General features: G+C 38.4%; 1 long non-coding RNA gene across 1 annotated transcript; it reads right to left on the bottom strand.

The window, feature by feature from the left end:
* Positions 1 to 705: 705 nt before the first annotated feature.
* Positions 706 to 13677, bottom strand: LOC148739723 (uncharacterized). The gene is made up of 3 exons (XR_015996973.1): positions 13502 to 13677; positions 1363 to 1434; positions 706 to 855 (listed from the first exon to the last, which is right to left on the bottom strand). It is a non-coding gene; the product is annotated as an uncharacterized LOC148739723 (long non-coding RNA).
* Positions 13678 to 18420: the final 4743 nt, after the last annotated feature.

The following is an 18420-nucleotide window of genomic DNA, read 5'->3' as shown; positions in this document are numbered from 1 at the left end:
TTGTTATTCGACAGATAACTGGCAAAAATGATGAGACAAAAAATGCCTTTTCATTAAGACTGCAGCTAGCTCATAATTCATAAGCAAAAATGCAAACAGAGGCTGGTCATCAGAAATTATAAAAAAGTTAATTGTAGTCAAATCTGGGCAATATGCTCATTTTAGAGAAATGACTATTTAATCGCTTGTCTCACAAATTGTAAAACGATTAAACGTCCATTTATCTATAAAACCAGTATGAACAGCACCATTTTATTCATTGCTTATCATGGTTACTGTCAAGTATATACATATTGCACATTCATTTTGGTAAGGTCAATATCTCCAGCAAAAGGAGAACTCGTAGCTGACAATTTTACATCTGTTAGCGCGCCCAACTCTCTTCTCCTATGTTGGGAGGAGGTAGGCTGGTTCCCCTTTCATTTAAACCCTTCCTAGGGTAGAAATGGTTAGAGAAATGATCGAGCTCTTGATCTCAGAAGATATCAAAACAGGTAAAAAAAGGTAAAAATATCCCATAGTGACTGGAAACTTTATGGCACGCAGGATTTCATTGTTGAATGACTGCAGATCTTACACTGATCATTAGAAAAACAAAGATCAAGATTTGAGATGGTTAAATTAGTAGGTTATGTTTTTTGTGCTTATGGGAATATAATTAGTTATGAAATATTAAAAGTAGCTGATATTTCTTTCAGTCTTTAATAAATGTTTGGAATAGTGACAAAGAGTTGAGCAGTCAGTAAGCTAGTTTCTGAGGAAAGGATACGCAAAAAAACTTACAGTTCCTGCAGGTTTTCTAGATCATGAAATAGTTCAGGAGGTAATTCGGTGATGTTGTTGTCTTGCAACCATCTATGTTGAAGTAGAGAAACATGATTAGTTGTATCAAATCCAGCTATTTCTATCAAAGTAGCTTCTGACTGACCTGTCTTTTGTCCTTGAAGGGAAAGAGAGATTAAAAGAAAATGAAAAAAAGCATGGGCAAAATCAAGGACAAACGGGTGGTTGGGAGATGGAATGCTCCTATTTTATAACACCCTTTTTCTAATACTGAGCTGCGACATTTAATTCACAACTTAACAAATAACCACATTATGCAAAGCAATACTGTTGTGTCTTTTTCCACATTATTCGTAAAGTTTAAATTATAAGATATTTTCTTTGTATTAAGAATGTTTGCATTAAAAATGTGATTATCTGCTTTTGTTGATCCGTTTTCATTCCATTTCACAGCACAAGTCGTAATGCAGATTTTGAAACACTTTGATCTAGCAAAGGGAAATGATAAACTGTTATAATGCGTAGTTCTGTTTTGAGGTCAAGGAATTTCTTTTTCAGTTGGATCTGATATCGACTCACAGTTCTTTCAACCGTTCCATGCGTTTGAAGGTGCTTCCATGAATTCCTTTCAGGTCGTTGTCATTCAGGCGTCTACGTTATTTACCATAAAAAACCGATTATTAGTTCGTCTGTCTGGTTAGAGGGATTACTGTTGGTGTTATCAATCACTGATGTTTTGACAATTAAGCAAAAGTGACATCAGCGACATCGAGTGAGGAGTTGCTCGCACCAACTTTACCCAAAAAAGATATGCTTGGTTTAGTTATGAAACTATGTTAATAATGAAAAAATTAATGGAAATATTTTAATAAAGACGCCTGGTCATGACTGTTCTATAGTGAATGAATCACATAAAAAGTAAGTCAATCAATCAATCAGTAATCTTTATTTATACAAGATAAGTATTTAAAGCGACACTTCACTTGTGGGGTCGTGTCTAAATAATTAAGTAAGATAACTAATGAATTAGGGAATAAATAGGATATACCCAGCTAAGATCATATCGCTACTTACTACTTACAAGTCTAAAACGATAAAAATTAAAATTCTAAAAAGCAAGGTGGTACTCTAATATCGTCTAATTATTAACACTAACTATACTTAAAGTCTTCCTCCCTTCTGGTTAATGTCTGAGGAGATAAATCATGGTGTAGCAAAGCTATAATCTTGCTATAATCGCATATTTCTTAACATTGTCTATATCGTCATTAAGTTGAGGAACCAACGAGTTCCAAACTATTGCTCCTCTACGAGCTACAGAGTTCCTCATGTAGTAGGTGTTAACACGAGGGACATCAGTTTTCAGTTTCTTCCTAAGTTGATATCGCTTGATGTTATCATTGTTCTTAATAGTAGCTGACATATCGTCTGGAGTCAGGTTATTATGGACTTTATACATAAGTTTAGCTAAGGTAATTTTATACATAAAGGGTAAAGGGGACCGATTAGCCTTTTTCATAACATCAGCATCAGACATCTCCCAAGGTAGCTCAAAGATAATTCTCGCAGCTCTACAATGCAGTGCTTCTAATGCCTTAAAACCTTCCTTATTTCCGAGACCTCCCCATACTGATATTCCATATACGATCGACGGCATCATAAATCTGAAATACAAGTCTAATAACATATTCTTTGGAAGAAATTTGCTATGTTTTAGGAAGAAATTTGCTATGTTTTAACAAGTTTAAGTTATCAACAAAGCCTTTTTCAACAACACTAATATGTTTAGACCAATTTAGTTGATCATCTATCAATACGCCTGATAGACGAGAGGGTGCAACGCATTTGATGGTGAACTGGGCCAACGTTAACTCTTTCAATGGGCCAGTGAATCTTCCACGATGGAGGATCATTGCTTCGCATCTCTTTGGATGAGGCACAAGGGAGCATGTTTTTCACCAGTACAGAAGCTCTTCTAAAGCTTTGTTAAGTTCAGAAATTACTGTATAGACATACTGGATAGACATTCTAGTCTTCTCGGATAAGGACAAATAAACCGTAGGTCCCGTCTCCTGGATCTTGTAATTAGTTAACTTGGTTAGGCAGGGGACGTTAAAGAACCAACTCACGAGATTACTGTGATGTGGTCTGGCCTGTTTACTAGGAATTGGGGGGAGGGGGCATCTTCAAAAAAGTTTCCTTCGATTGTTTGTAAACTGCTGATGCAGTCCGGCCAAAGTCCCCCGAAAAGTGTTGTGATGCGCATTTCATCATATCCACATGTTAATTTGCGCAATATAAATAATAAATTATTATTATTATTATTACTGTGTCGATAGAATTGCCAATGCAATATAGGGTGGTATCATCAGGATACATGTAGGTTGTCGCATAAGTTATAGCTTCAGGTAAAAACTTGTGTAAAGAGAAAATAAAGTCGGGCCTAGAACGGAAACCTGCGGTATTCCAGCTTTAACAGTGGCAAGATGTCTGATATCTGAGGGCTTTAGAGATCAGTATTGTTCATCAAGGGAGGCACATCTTTGCTGCTCTATCAGAAATATAGGACGATATATTATCTATCACTGGATCTGTAAATTCCTTTTCTTCTGTACACTAGGAATTGATCAACAGGTGATAAATAGCCTAAAATCTGAGTTTTCAATTCACGGGTGTGAGAGTTGGCCCCTGGCATCGGTTGTACATGATTTGGTTCTTTACTCTGGAGGGCTGACTGTCTACCATCTTCACTTTTTCCAAGGCTGAGGAGAGAAAATATGTCTCTGACATCCTTAAGGTAAATGGCTATACCAAAACATTTCTCCGTATCTGCCAGAAACCATAATTGCAGCTAGTAACAATACTGATGGGAACGAACCAGCAACTGGTTTTGTTGTTATTCCTTACATCTAGGGTGTTATGGAACCCATCAAGAGAATTTTGAACATATAGCCACAACGTTTAAGTTGTTCAAAAACGTTTTCAGACTATAGAGCATATTTTGCCAAAGCTCAGGATCTTGTCACGAAAGAACAACAAACCGACGCTATTTATAGTATTTCGTGCAATGACTGTGATCACGAGTATATCGGACAGACCAAACGTTAGTTTGGTAATCGGTTGAAAGAGTATCAAAAAGTGGCCCCTTTTTGCAGAAAAGAAAATTCAGCTTTATCGGAGCACACATGCCTGAGTAATCATACAATTGGTTGGGATAATTTTAAAATGATCACCACTAATCGACCACCAGTGCCCTTGTTTGGAAGCTTGGCATATCAAACCCACCCACGTTACCAAAACCAGAAATCATGAAGTGTCTCTTTAACCACCGACGGAATTATCTCCACTGACCTCTACATCAAACCCACAGACAAATATATGTATCTATTGCACTCTTCTTGCCATCCATTACATACTAAAAAAGCCATTCCGTTCAGTCCAGCACTCCGCCTACGACGAATCTGTTCAACATACAAAGCTTTTAAGACTCGCGCCGCTCAACTTACCACATACCTTCTCAAACGAGGTTACAGCCATAAATTCGTCACCAAACAAATACAACGCGCCGCTGACATCTCTCGCACACTTACCTTACAAACTAAAGAGGTAAAAAAACCTAACCGCATTCCATTTATAACTACTTTTAATCCGTCGCTTCCTCACATTTCCAACATTATCAATAAACACTGGCATCTGCTGCTGTCTTCTAACCGCTGCAAGAAAGCTTTACCTCAGTTGCTAGTTGTTCCCTTCAGACGCTCCCCCAGCCTTCGCGACACATTTGTCACAGCCAAACTCCCCTCCAATTCTACCACTTCCCATCCTGAACTTCCCATCCCCCCCCCCGGCTCTTTCCATTGTGGTAGTAACTGCGCTACTTGTCCCCACATTTCTGACGGACATACTAACTGTACCCTTTTTTCTACCTACGAAACACGTACTATTAAATCTCACTTGACCAGTGACACTAAAAACCTTATCTACTTAATTCAATGTAACCGCTGTAACTTACAGTATATAGGAGAAACTAAACGACGTTTAAAAGACCGTTTTAATGAACACCGCCGTCCCATTGATAGACCTAACTCTAAATCTAAATCTACTACAGTGGCAGAACACTTCCTTTCCTCTCCCAACCACTCTGCTCACGACATGGAGCTTATCGCCATCGAAAAAGTGTTTTCAAAGAGAGACTCGATCCGCAAGGCCAGGGAAGCTTTTTTAATTTCAAGAGGCAATACTATCAATCCCGATGGCCTTAACGCTCGCGAAGAAATGTATTAGACGGTTTTTCCTTCTACAATACTTACTTCTAGTTATTTATTCAATTTACCCTACTTTATTTTTATTTTTACTTACCATTTCTATTTTTAATTGTTATCTCATTATCAATCAAATTATTTTTTACGTATTTCCGCTATTACATCATACAGCTATCTGTAAAGTATCACCCTAATTCTTTGTAGATTCCCACTGCACCTGAAGAAGGCTGGTTTGGCTAGCCGAAATATAGTGCTCCGTCTTAAAACTTAACTACGTTGTATCGGTCTTGCCTCTTTATTTATATTTCTACCAAAATAGCCGCAAACATGCGCCTAAGCGCGGAAATGCGGAATAAATATGGCTGCAAAGTATAAAGAAAATAATGGGGGAATAAGAATAGTTTGCATTTTGTGCTATTACTGCTAGAAACTTAACGTTCACCATCATCAATAGATAGAATCAGAGTTCGAACACAGGTAACCCAGGCTCACTGTTTGTGTCACGTACACGTGGTTAAAAAGAGAGAACATATGGGGCGAAGTTTAGCAGTGTTCCAGATAAGGGACGGGTCTCGGGTCAAAAACCCAACGGCAACCGCTACGTGACCCGACACTGATTAAAAGGAAAATCGGCTAAAGTACTTGTTTAGATTAAAATACTATATTTATGAAAGAAAACAAAAGTAAATAAAAGAGTGAAGTTTCCAATGAAAAACGATTGAAAGCAATAGCTAATACAAGATATTAAGGAAATGAAGTTTGAAAAGACGACTCAACAAATTTCCAACGGCGACTTGACTTGCGAATCATTTGGTCCACTGTTCATTTAACAAATAAAAGAGAACGTGCCTCTGAAATAAAAATTGCCTTGCTGTAACATTGCTAATTTCCATGCTTGTTAGTTCAGAATAAAATAAATACAGTTCGATGATCTCAGTAAAGCTCAAGAAACTGAGAAACTATGCATCTGATCATACGTGGCGGCGGCTGACTCGTGTGATTTTCTCCTCGGTTACCTAGCACGTAATCAAATTCTTCCCCGATCGAACTTCATTTCTTTGTAAACAAGATTCCATAAGGTTACACCATAGTCACACCAGGTCCCGGTTGTTCGAAGGATGAATAACGCTATCCAATGGATAATTCTCTATCTTCTGGATAACGCGATACGTTTACTTGACACATCCAATATACAGCGATTTATCCGTTGGATACCGTTATCTACACTTCTAACAACTGGACCCATAATGTGATTGGTTGTTGAGAAAGAATGGATTTTGGCCAATATTCTCGAGGGTGTAGTCTGATGGTGAGTTTTACCTTTGGCAACCTGGGACTCCCCTCACTCCACGGGGACTTATTATACTCGTTACCAGGTGCCACGAGCTCAGTGTCAGTTTGAATTAGACAAATAGTGACGGCAACGGTTTCGGGTCGCCATTCTACTGGGTTAACGTTCAGGATTTACGGAGCCAGCAGGCTTCGCGTTTCAAGCTGGAGCTGCATTAGTGGATTCAAGGTTTAGAGTTATTCTTGTTCTACGAGCCAGGCGAGTTTGTTTGGCGACTGGATTGGATTTTCGCGAACAAAATGTGCTAGATTGAAGGTCGATCGGTCCTCGACACTGCCGTCAGCCTCCTACCTTGTCTCTCTACTATGAAGGAAAAGTGAAGAAGAGTGTTTTTCCCGAAACCTCGCGTACATATTAAGGACAACGACAAATCGCCACATGGTAAGTTTCATTGCTTTTCATTTCCATTTTCAAGCACATTTCCAGACCTTAACTTCTCCACATATGTTCTCCCCATGTGTACGTGACACAAACAGTAAACCTGGGTTACCAGTGGTTCGAACCGAATTAAAATCAAAGGAAAGTAAGAAAAAACTGGTTTTAAACGGTACGTTTTCATTCCAATAACCTCGTATAAAAGCCAAACTCCCTCTTTCTTTTATGTCTTAGAATAGGGCTTACCTTCAAGGTTTCTTTGGTCTAGTACGAGTAAACGGTTGCATTGATTCGGTTCCCCATCAACAAGTTTAACTCACAAAGCAAACGTTCTTTCGCTCCAAAAACATCCCAAAAAAATGGTGCCTTCTCAACTTGTAAAGTGGTATTCTAGCTCCAGAAATGCGAGATGCGAGGAAATTAAGCCATTATTTGGGCAAAAAATGCTCCTTCTAGCGGTTCGTTTTCTTTTTACTTCGACCACAATTTTGTTTTTTAATACATTTTAATGACCATACATGAGGTACCTAATGACAAAACAGCCGCCCTACGTTCAAAATAATCGGTTAAAAATGAAATAAAAATCGGGAATCTGAGGGAAACGATAGCTGACTGACAGGGCTGAATCATGAAATATTCAGGCAGAGGATATGCGGTCATGGACGCGGGCTCGAGTGTTCTAAGTCTAAAATGCAGCGAAAGTATCGGAAATGCTAAGGGCTGACATTTAAAACCGAAGAACTCTGTTTTCGTCTAAGGGTATTTTCCTATTCCCAGAGGTTTTAAGGAGAAAATTCATTTTCGAAAAGTTATAGGGGGGTGTACCAAATTTTTGAAGGTTGCTCTGTAAAAGAAAAGCGGGAAGGAAAACGACGCCTCGAAGCAACAGAATAGGAAATCAACTCTGCAAGCTACTCCAAACGCCGCCACGACGAAATGTCTCTTAGTGACTGGGAAACGCCTTACAAATAAGATCGTCGATAGTTCAGCCTTTAAATCTTTATCTTGGGAACTCAAGTATAGAGCAGGTGGATAGTCAGAAACTCCTAGGACTTATCACTGACCGACACTTACGCTTAAATAATCGCGTTGAAGAACTGTGTAATAAAACTATCCCAAAGAATAGCACTGCTTAGGAAGATAAGAGGATTCCTCCACATTGAACGGCGCATATCATACTATAACGTAATGATAAAACAACTTCTGTTATATGGATCAACTGTTTGGTCAAACTGTTCAAGTGATGACATAATGAGAGTCTTCAAGTTTCGAAAAACGCGCTCCCCGAGTTATCTTGAAAGCTGATTCAAGGTCGAACAGCGTGAAACTCTTTAAGAAAATAGAGTGGCTTCTTTTTTATGACGAAGTCAAGTCTAATTAAGAGCGTTTTAGTTTTCAACTGTTTACCAGGAAACTGTCATGCACATATGTACGATATATCTAAATATAATGCAGACCTACACTCACGAACTAGTCGTTATAGTAAATTATATCTCGCCTGCCCTCGCTTCAATAGTGAAACCTAGGAAGGAAGGACCTTCATCGTACATGCGACAAGGCTGTGGAATCAGCCACCTTCAAACCTAAAAAAATATGTGACAGCAGTTGCCTCTTTCAAATAGGCCCCGGTTTCACAGACATTTCCTAATGAGCTACAATGAAGAAGAATATTTTAGTTCGAATGAGATAGCAAATTGAATCTCGCCTACCTTCGTTTCAATCGAGGTGACCCGATTGGTATATTGTATTCAACCCGACCCACGTGGCATATTTTATTTTATATAGTTTTTAGCTTGCATACTTATAGACCTGTTTATAATCATCGAATTCATTTTACATACATCTCAACACTAATTATGGTAATTTTAGGATCGAGGGCCACTAGTTCATCAGTTGAATAACTGTCATCTGTTACCCTACTGAAATAAAGTTATTATTATTATTTTTATTATTATTATTATTATTACTCAAAAATCCTTTTTCTGCGGCACAACCTAGCGCGTGCGCATACGTTACTCAGCTCTGTCACGATAGCTAATATTTAGTGCCGTGTCTGTTGTTCCCATCAGACCTTCCTTTCAACCTTGAAAATTTAATTAGTTGAGATATCATTGAAAGTAAGGGCTTTCCCTTATTTTCGATCTATTCTCCATGAAATCTGCAAAACTTAGAGCATTTAAGCTGCGGTAATAGCCTTTCGAATGATTTTTCTTTCGTCCGTCCGCCACGTTGAATACTGAAAGTCACGCGCCCGCCGTTCAAGCCGTTGACTGTCTACTATTTCTTATTATGTTTAAATCGTGATGATGGCGGCTTACCAACTGAAACCTATTTGTGCCTCGTCAGAAAAAAAGGGCAGCTTTTTAGTGGGCGTATAAAAGGACCTCTTATTACAACGATCAGGTCATCACTGAAGAAGGCACTAGACAGGAGTGTCGAAACGTTAGGTCTATGAATGGTAATTTCCTGGTTGCATTCCTTAAATCCTTAAATCCAGAGTAGCATCAAACCCTGTCTGATTTGGTTCTTTTGGAGCACATTATGAGATCAAATGAGCAGGACTTTTTTTCATCGTTGAAACCTGATCTCGAGATATCTTTATGTACAGAAGAAAAAGACTCCCTTGTCGGTAGTCTTGAGTAAGAAGATCGTGAAAACGAAAAAAAGTTACTTACAAAAATCGCAACTTTGTGTTGTTGTCAAAGATTCCTTGGGGCAGGTTGTGCAATTGCATTTCAGACAAGTACCTATGGATATTGCACCCTTAGATAAGTGTTCTATAGCGTATAACACAGCAGCAATACATTACCAAATCACTTATTAGTTAGTTAAGTAAACCCAAACTTGTCTTGAATTTGTTGTTGACATTTTGGTTACCGTAGAAACTTAACTTAACAATTTTAATTGTAGTCTTTAATTTATACCCAGACAGAGTAGTACCCAATTTTATAACTGGATTACAGTCAGAAAATCGATATTTATGTTCTTTTCCTAATCTGTACATGTGATTTAGCGCCCTTTGAATTATCAAAAACTTTGGTTGGCTCTCAATCTTACAGGATATCCCAAGATGTCTTTTGACATGCTAATTGCACTGGGGGCACCCACAAGTTTAGATGCATATGGTTTGTTTTTGGTATTTGTGGAGAATAATAGAAAACTTGCGAGTGGAAAATTGCTCTCGCGTTACTTTGGTTCTTTTAGTTAGTTCTTCTTTTTTTTAAAATATGACCGGTAATCAGTGACGGATTCAGACCTTGAGCTGACAGGGGGGGAGGGGGTATTTTGTGTTTAAACCTACCAGCTCTTCTTTCTTTTGCGATGTTTTTTCTTTACCCAAATAAAGGGGAAGGGGGGAGGCTGGTTCCCAGCCTCTCTCCTAGATCCGCTACTAGTAATGAATTCGTTATCATATTCGCTCTTTTCTGAGAATGTCCAAATGGTTCTTAAAATTGATTATCTACGGATCTTAACACAAAATTTTCTAACACAAATATTCTCAAATTTTTGTTAACTAATTGACAAACGCCATCAGATATCATTGCCTATTTCAAGTAATTAGTTACTTGTTCATTTTTTATCTTATTTCAAGAGTTAAAAGCGTCAGCAAGTTATAAACAACAAAAACTAATACTCTTGGTATTGTCTTAAACTAGAGAAAAATAAAAAAAACCCTACTTACAGCCACACCAAGCGGGTGTTTCTACTGAAAATATCTGACGACAATTTATTCAATGGGTTACCGGACAAGTAACTAAAAGAAAAAGAAAAACCTTAAAAGCTTGACAGTAGCAAATCCATCGCACTTCTTTTGCTTTAATCGTGGTTTCCTAGTACGTGATTTTGTAGTACAGTAAATACTTTGAATACTTTGAAGACTTTGTAAATGCTTTGAGATATTTTAAATTAAAAAAATGCCATAGAAACAAAATTGTTATCCACGCCGTCTTGTATAACCTTAGATCTTGTATAACCATAGTATCTCTCACTCGTTCGATGCGCTCACTCGTGAGAGATACTTTCAGCACTCGAAGATAAAATTCGTATCCCCAAGCGGCCATCTAATATCCTCTATATATCTTATTAGATGTTTTGTTGTGTAGCATCGCTGATTATTTTTAGGGGCTGTGCCGAATTTTGACGAGCCCGTAGGGAGAGTGAAAATATAAAAAACGAATGAAAATAGTCAGCGATTCTTAACTGCAAAAAGTTCAATAAGAGATTTATCATCCAACCGGCACCAAATTGTTATTTCAGTGCGGGCGAATTTCGCGGATATTTCGGGAGTACAAATATCGCTTGATATTTGTACTCGTCTCGCGTGATGAGTGTACGTACACATGTTTACTATTTTAGCGCTAAGCCCTCTGAAAAGGTTTTAGAAACACTTGAAACTCAGAGATTGGTGATGAGATCGTTCTTAGTCAATGAAAAAATATGTTATGACTAATTAGGAGCCAATTGGAAAATCTATAATTAACAAAAATAGCACAGGTTTTCCCTTTTTCCAAGAAGAATTTCAATGGGAAAACATGAAGATAATTTTAGTTGTGTTGACCGTAATTGGTTAATCTGTTTCAACGTGTCATTAGTTGAAGCATATTCACTATTTGAAATGAACTTTCGACTCAGGAAATTAGCCGACGGAAACGTCTCCCGTCTCAGCCAACAAAAGCGGCACAGAGAATTGCTGTTTGCTGTTAGTATGGCATGGTCCCTTCCACTGTCTCGTGTTGTATTGTCATGGAATCTTGTGAAGATCGCTAGATATACGGAGATCCCACGGGCGTTCAATCGGTTGCAGAAGGTGGACTCACCTGGGATCTACACGTAAGTTTACTTTTGCTGGCTCTTGTCAACGTTTGATTAAAAAATTTGGACGACCGCTTAACCGCTTACTCTTTGTCTCTCGTCTTTTAAATTCAAAAGGCAAGTTGAATACGAGATGTTGAATTCTCCACTTTTACTATGTGAGTTTACCGAATTTGTTTTCACACTCAATATTTTCCGAATCAAAACGACAGGAAGTCTGTACTACTTCCGACCGCCAAAACAGCAAAAATTAAAATCTACCGCTAAACAGTTTATAAAGAGAAGACTAAATACTTTCGCAATTGACTTCATGCGTTTTGTGCTGACTTTACTAAAGACTCGTCTTGTCGCTAGTGTGTTTGAGATAAGATATGCTTAAAGAGGGGCTTTGTCACTTTAACTGACACAGTGTACTTCCGAATTGGTTCCCGACTTAGGTTTCCATGGCACGAGCCTCCAAGGCGGACCGGCAGCACAAGGATGGCCTAATTTAAGGGATTACACTTATGTTTCGTTATCACAGAAATAAGTGCCTGAGATATTGCATTCTCCAGTGGTTCTAGTAGATCCTGGATGTCGGGTAGTGTTCCTTGGAAGTACATCACCGAAGTCTGAAAGCGGCATAGCTTAGGTAAAGTGAGGAAAAGGACTTAGAACTGGGCTTGGGATATGAGGGTTTTGTGTTTCTTTTTCATTTCATGTGCAGGGGTTGGAATTCAGTTTTCCACCGTTACTTGCAGTTTTTTTACCATGGTGGAATTGATGATTTCTTTAGTTTTGTCCCGTTTCCCCTGCTTGCCTTCACAGGACTCTTTCCGCGGCGGCTTTAAGTTTCTTAGTAAAGCAGCTTTTTCGCGTAGTGATAAAACTTCTTCAGTTTGTTTGTGTTTTTAATAGGCGTTGACCTCGTCTTCAAGAAAGTTCACATCTTCGTCAATTTCTTGAATGAATTTTTTATTGGCTTCTTATTTGTTTTGTGGAGTAACGACGTAAAGTGCGAGCTTATTTACAGCAGTTGTAAGGCTCTTAAGTGATTCTCGAGCTTCGTCGATTGATTCAAGCTCTTTTAGGCGTGTTAATATTTTCCTAAGTGGTGGGCTAACGGTTTCTTCCTCATTCTTGCTTACCATGTCGAAGCTTGAGTGTCGTTGCCGTCGTTCACTCCTAACAAGTGTTTTTTTTTTTTTTGCGTCTTTTCATCTGAGGATGCGCTATCTTTACTGGAACGCTCAGTTTTTTCTCTTCACTTTTCTGTTGACTGCCTTGCCCATATATTAAAATTCCATGATTTTCAATAATTTTTGGAGGAGCGTCAATATGTACGTCGACATCCCTTAGTTGCTAGCTTCAGTCTTCCAGTCTCGCATGAATGCACTGAAGTTCTTTGATTTGTCTCATAGTGGCTAGAGACTTTGTGATATTTCTTCAATCATGGCCTATGTTTTATCTTCCGGCGTAACTAACGAACTCGTCTTCAAAATGGAGGACGATTAAACTAGGCAAGAAAACACCCTTCCCCTCGGGAAGCAAAAATAGTTCTCTAGTTCTCTAGTGGCCATTCCCTTTCCCCACCCTCCCCACCCTCCCCCCCCTCCTTTCCCCCTTTCACACCTTCATGCTCCGAAGGCTATTTCTCGATTATTAATCATTAAACTTATTTTATGAAGATAAATAGTCACCAAGAGTATAAACTATATTCCTTCTGCGTGTAAGACAAAACAGAAGCTCAGCTGACGGGTCTTTTAGGACTGATGTATCAAACAATACAAATTTGCGACTTTGGCGACAAAGTCTAACTATTGTAAAGCTTTTATTGTTACAACTATCCATGAAATTATCTATTTATCTTTTCTTGTGTTTCTTTCCCAAAGTCAGTGGGATTAAAACTAGGAAGAATACTCCGTACTTTTTGACTTACAGATCTACTAATTCCGTATTGTTATTGAATATGTCTTTTGGTAAGTCCTCCAACTGGTTGTTTTCCAATGACCTGTCAACACAGGACGACAGTTAGTAATTGTAACAAGTATTCAGCTGTTCTATCATTCTTAACGCATTATCATTATTAATATGTATCGAGAAATGTTTTTGGTAGGAACCAATCAAAATATTTCTAAATATCGCTCTTTGTTCGTGGAAGTCTGCTAAAAGTTTAATCCATATTTTTTTCAATTACATCCTTACACAGAACGTTTTTTTGGAGGATCTTACTGAAGGGTTTGGGAGGTATGAAACAGCTCAAGAAGAACTTATGGAACATTTGTGGACTTAAAATTGATTGCTTCCTTTTTGTTCTACAGCGGTTTCTGTCTTCTGCCTATCAAGGGTCTCGAACAGTCTGGGTTTCATCAAACCTTGGTTCATCATCTACTGACATCTCGCAAACGTAGAGCGGTGAATTCTTGTACATAGTTGTTTTCGTTTTTGTTTTTTTTCATGTCGGTGCGCAGCTCAATGGATAGAGCGCTGGACTGTTGTGCGAGAGGTCGGGGGTTCGAGTCCCGGCCGGACCAACACTCCAGGTCTTAAAATAATTGAGAAGAATTTGCTACCTTTCTATAACATCAAGAAATGGTTAGATATTCTAGTCTTCTCGGATAGGGACGAATAAATGGAGGTCCCATCTCCTGCAGGGTTGGGGTAGTAAACGTTAATTTCACACACACGAGATTACTCTGTGATGAATGTCCTCCCCTGGGGTGGGATGGGTGGGAAGGTGAGATCGATAGACTGAAGCGGCTGCCAAAGGCGCCTGATATGCTGACGTCTGTTCTCAACCTTACACTGCACCCGTAATTCAGCCTCTGGGCTGCAAGTGGTCAGATATAAACTATATTCATCCCCATAGAATGTTCTCTAACTCTTTCTCCTTCGCTGAGGTTGCATTTGATCTTTTCTTGCCTTATTAAAATCCTACCAAATCGAACGTTGATCGCATTTCAATAACAAGAAAGCCGGTGGAGATTACGTCATTAAGTTTTAAGGATACCAAACAAAGGCCACACACACCCTAAAAATTTTCGTAATCTCACACGTGCGCTCTTATGGCTTTCCTCAGGAATGGAAATTCGTATAAAACATCCGATTTATCCGATTTATCGATTTGGTTCTAGGCCTTCTTTTCCGTGTTCCATATGAATGCCGGAAAAAAATGAGCTACCCAACAATACATGTAAGGGGTAATTGTGGTGTAACCTTGATAAGAGGCCAGATGAAATTATATTTCATATAGGTACAATCACAAAAAAACCGTTGCATAACTAGTAGTTGTCTTGTTTGATATAAATTGGAGGAATGCAAGACAGCTCTATTGAGAGCGAGAAAACGACATCGTTTCTTAGTACTATTTAAAAAACGAGCGTGAGGGTTTCATCAGGTTTCCAAACGCGAGAAAACATTTGAAACCACGAGGCCTGTTGCCTCTTGGTTTTATTGTTTTCAAGCGTTTGGAAACCTGATGAAACCCGAAGTACGAGTTTTTCAAATGACTTCCCCAAAGAAACAATACAAAATTATGCAAAGTTGTATTTTTCCCATTTTTCTTTAAAATGCCTCGTAAGTGTGATTTGTTGTATTTAGACGGCATTCATAGTATTTGTAAGCTTTTTTTTAATTATCCAATAGTTTCGCGTTGCACCAAATTTGTATTCCAAAAGCGTTGTGAACTTGATGTGATTTACATATTGTTTCTGCCATGGCCGAAGGAAGGTTTCGCTTCCCGAAAACAATGGAGGAAGAAGAACTTTGCGCAGAGAGAGAGCAGTACTGAAGTCTACCAGATATAGAAATAAGTGGGCAATAGGATTTTTTGAGGATTGGCAACGAGCGCGAAGTGTCAAGTTTCAAATAGTCGCGTATGAAGCTGTTTCAGTTATCTTTGAATATGAAGATTTAGAGGAAATGTGGCCAAAAATCGAACATTTTCAAAATATGGTGGCAATATCCGATAAATCGATTCGGCTCATATTCTCAAGTTAGGTAGGCGTTATTGTGAAACAAAGCACTGTATACTTTGTTTGGCTGAATATCGACTTATTTTGGAGAAAATTGATAAAAGCTGAATTTCGCCCAAATGCCGCTTTTGAAGCTCAAAATTTCAGACGAATCTCGGAGCGTCGCGCCACGAATTGAAAACACTTGGACCGATAAAAACCACCAAATCTTCAAAAAAAAAACATCAATGCATAATTTGACAGCAATTTGAGTAATTCTTCATCATTTATTTACACAACGTAATTGCATTTTTCCGACCTTCTTCTAACAAGAATAAAAAAAGTCAAAAGTAACATGTTATTTAACTATGTGCTATACAAAATAATCGACTGAGAATCTGGCTTTTGTAAGGCAAAGTGTGGTCCTTTTCGATCTCCAAAGGACTTTTTTGGGCAAATGACTCAGTGAAATTTAATCAAATTTTAAAGTTGGATAATCTGAGCTGATTTGACCATGCTGTCAGTTATTCGAAAATGTACACGTACACATTCGCACGCAAACTCGATTGTTTCGCCTTTTACATCCAATCTACACCTTATTTAATATAACATCATCTTACCGTCCATATTGCTGTACCACAAAAGGGGATTGCAGTCCTGAAATTGTTGCATCGTTCCCATAATAGCGATATAACTTGGCAGGGTAGTCAACACATCCTGATAATGATTGTTTACAAAGCGTATTTCAAGGTTTCTCCCTTTCCATTTCGTTGAAAAGGAGGCTGTAATTACTTCACGTAAGGGATCTTTGTTTAAATATAAGTCTTTAACTAAACCGCGAACCAAATGGTGGCGAAATGTTGCTAGTTCAGAAACATGTTTCTCGTGTGCCGATTAACGCTAATTAATTCAAAATTAGTGTCCACATGCAGAAACCGACAACTCCGCAAAAATACAACTTTGGACCGTGAGGTACGTGGCTACAGGAAGTAAGGTCGAGTGTTACATAAAGGAAGCAGGAGCAACACTTATTTAACTCCGATCCTTATTGAGTCCATATTTTTATAGTGTAAATTATTGTTTAGGTTGAGAAAGCTCATTTTAGGACAAAAAGAACGAAAGATAAACCTAGTTCGGTGATTGAAACCTCTACTTGCTACAATACTATTGTATAAGTTTTCAACTTCCCTGCACTCTTACTAAATTTACTTCTATTGACTGTATGTAATATTCAAAATGAGTTACAGTCAAACCTACCAATTGAAAATCAGAGGGGTCTTTTTATCGTTAATCGCTGAAACCACACTTGGTGCTTAATTTGTGTAAGGAACCGGTCGAGATCACATTTGCCTCGAGTAGAGGTAAGGATTTGAAATAATTATAATTTATAAGTATTTTTTAAGACGCTGAAAAATTGAATCGTATTTGTTTCCTCTTCCTTGCTATTTTAATATCTATTGATTGTTTGATTAATTACAGAAATTAACTTGAAACTGGCATTTTCGTTTACTAATAAAACGAACTGCAGAGAAAAGATGTGAACTCTGCAACAACATTGCGTGTCGTTCTCCTCATAAGGATATCTGGTGCTCGTTCAAAACTATAGTAAGAGCACACTGTGATTTCGACAGACGATCCAGAAAACGGGAAACAGTAATTAGACCACTTCTTGCCTGTTGAAGGCTGAAAGAGAGCAATTCCGCTAGTCTCGGTTTTTCCGGGCTAAAACACGAAGTTGACCTAGTTCTTAGCCGAGCAGCCATATTCTCTCCTCCTGCTGATATACATTCCATTACAATTTATCCCTCGCTAAGTGCAAAACTTGGTGAACGAGAGGCTCTAGTTCGAGGCGCAGAGTTCCTTCTCATATATCAAACCATGCTCAATAATATATCGCCATATGATGCAGTGATTGGCTTTGGACTTCTATAAAAAGTAGTCATTCACTTCTTAAATTCATTATCTTGGAAGGAAAGATTAAGGAGAAAGGCACAACATGGGTTTCTTTACTTTCTTTTTCAATCTTTTCCCGATGGGCGTGAACGTTCTGGTCTGACCAGACAACAGGCTTATGTTAAATGTTTCATTACGCATCAGCCACGCTCTATAATATTTCGCCATATAATGCATTGATGGGTTTGGACCCGACCATATTTGAGGGGGATACATCACTACTTGGCTACATTCTTGGGCAAGAATACTAAACAACTAACTAGTTGAGTTGATTTTTCAAGGTCTCTGTTTCTAAAATGCAAGTATTGATGTAGGTATACCGACTCGCACCCGAGCCTGCTGTGTCAGCTGGTGCAATGAGTACTCGAGGTGTTTCTTGAGTCCCGACATACGCAGAAATGGTTTTATTTCCAGATGTGAGCTTTTTTCGGACCTCTGCCGGGAAAAGGTGGTTGTGGAAAAAGTGAACGTGCTACCTGGGTCGTAGTCTTACTACCGGCACGTGTAACTTAACAAGGCAGAGTAGCCTCTGGAGGAGAAGTAGTATAAATATAAAGCTGTTGAACGTTGGCTTTTACAAAAATGTCAGTGAAAGCTGTGGTTTTCCAGGTTTCACCCCTATGAAACTTCCTTTAAATAAAATAAATATTCAAACAGTACGCTTTTCTTTGTCGCACGTCTGCAATGATATATGATGGGCTATGCCCTTTGCAGATCTTTCACTCTTTTTTTTTTCCTAAAATGAGCTTTGTTCTCCAAAGTACCATGAAACATTCAATTATGATACATTAAATTATGATTGGAGTTAGATAATTGTTTGCTCCTGTTTCGTAGATGTAACACACGACCTTATTTCCTGTAGCCACGAGCTTCATAGTCCAATGTTTTATTTTTGCGTTTTATTTCAATAGACCTTATTTTTAATTAATTAACGTTATTCTGCACGTGAGAA

This window comes from Stylophora pistillata, chromosome 2, assembly GCF_964205215.1.
Source record: "Stylophora pistillata chromosome 2, jaStyPist1.2, whole genome shotgun sequence".
NCBI lineage: Eukaryota > Metazoa > Cnidaria > Anthozoa > Scleractinia > Pocilloporidae > Stylophora > Stylophora pistillata.
Note: the sequence above shows the minus strand (reverse complement) of the source record. Positions and strands in the feature narration are given on the sequence as shown.